Genomic DNA, 1,055 nt, shown 5'->3' on the forward strand with positions numbered 1-1,055 from the left:
AAAGTTTTCCTATACTAATTTATTTATTTATCAAATTCTGTTTTGTAGGTAGTTTCGGTTCGTGCAAGATTTCAGGTTCATGCGTAGTTCTCGAAATTCAGGCATTGCACCAGACCCTATAGACCTAGAAATTGAGAAAACCATTAGGAAGAACAAGAAAAATAAGAAAAACAAAAATAAGACCCCAGTAAAAACACATACCGAGCCAAAAAAAATGGCAGACCCATCAACACTTATGGAATACGCTAGGCCAGGTGTGGCCGGTGTAACCAATAGTATCGTTAGACCCAGAATCACCGCAAACCAATTTGAAATTAAGCCAACTTTGCTTAATATGTTGCAAAATAATGTAACATTTTACGGGTTACCTAACGAAAATCCTAACACCCATTTAACAAATTTCCTAGAAATTTGTGACACATTTAAAATTCCAGATGTGACTGCAGAAGCAATCAAACTTCGCCTCTTTCCTTTCACTTTGAAGGATAGAGCCAAAGAATGGTTAACTTCTATGTCAGCCGCAACTTTTGCCACTTGGGAACAATTAGCCCAAGCGTTTTTATCTAATTATTTTCCTTTAGCAAAAACCGCAAGAGTCATAAAGGAGTTAACATCTTTTTCTCAAAATGATAATGAGACCCTTTATAAAACTTGGGAACGTTTTAAAGAACTTCAACGTTTATGCCCACACCACCAATTACCCGCTGAACTTTTAATGCAAACATTTTACAATGGACTGAATCCTACAACTAGGGGTTCATTAGATGCTATGTCGGGAGGGCTATTTATGAAGAAAACATCAGCCCAAGCGAGAGAACTTTTGGAGGAAATGGCAATCAACAGCAGTATGTGGCCCGCGGAACGTGGACATATGCCGGTGGCAAAACCATCATCCTCAACCTCATCGTCAGTTAAAGGTATAGTTGAACTTGATCCAGTCGCGATGCTACAAGCCCAATTTTCTGCTTTATCGCATAAAATTGACCAGTTTATGGCACCACGCGATACCAATGGTAATCCAATCCAAACGGATGTGGATTACGAAAATATGAGTG

The 1,055-nt window shown here is 38.8% G+C and overlaps 1 non-coding gene across 1 annotated transcript; it reads right to left on the reverse strand.

Moving 5' to 3' along the window:
* Positions 1-592: 592 nt before the first annotated feature.
* Positions 593-699, reverse strand: LOC136234364 (small nucleolar RNA R71). The gene has a single exon (XR_010691250.1). It is a non-coding gene; the product is annotated as a small nucleolar RNA R71 (small nucleolar RNA).
* Positions 700-1,055: the final 356 nt, after the last annotated feature.

This window comes from Euphorbia lathyris, chromosome 6, assembly GCF_963576675.1.
Source record: "Euphorbia lathyris chromosome 6, ddEupLath1.1, whole genome shotgun sequence".
Lineage (NCBI taxonomy): Eukaryota > Viridiplantae > Streptophyta > Magnoliopsida > Malpighiales > Euphorbiaceae > Euphorbia > Euphorbia lathyris.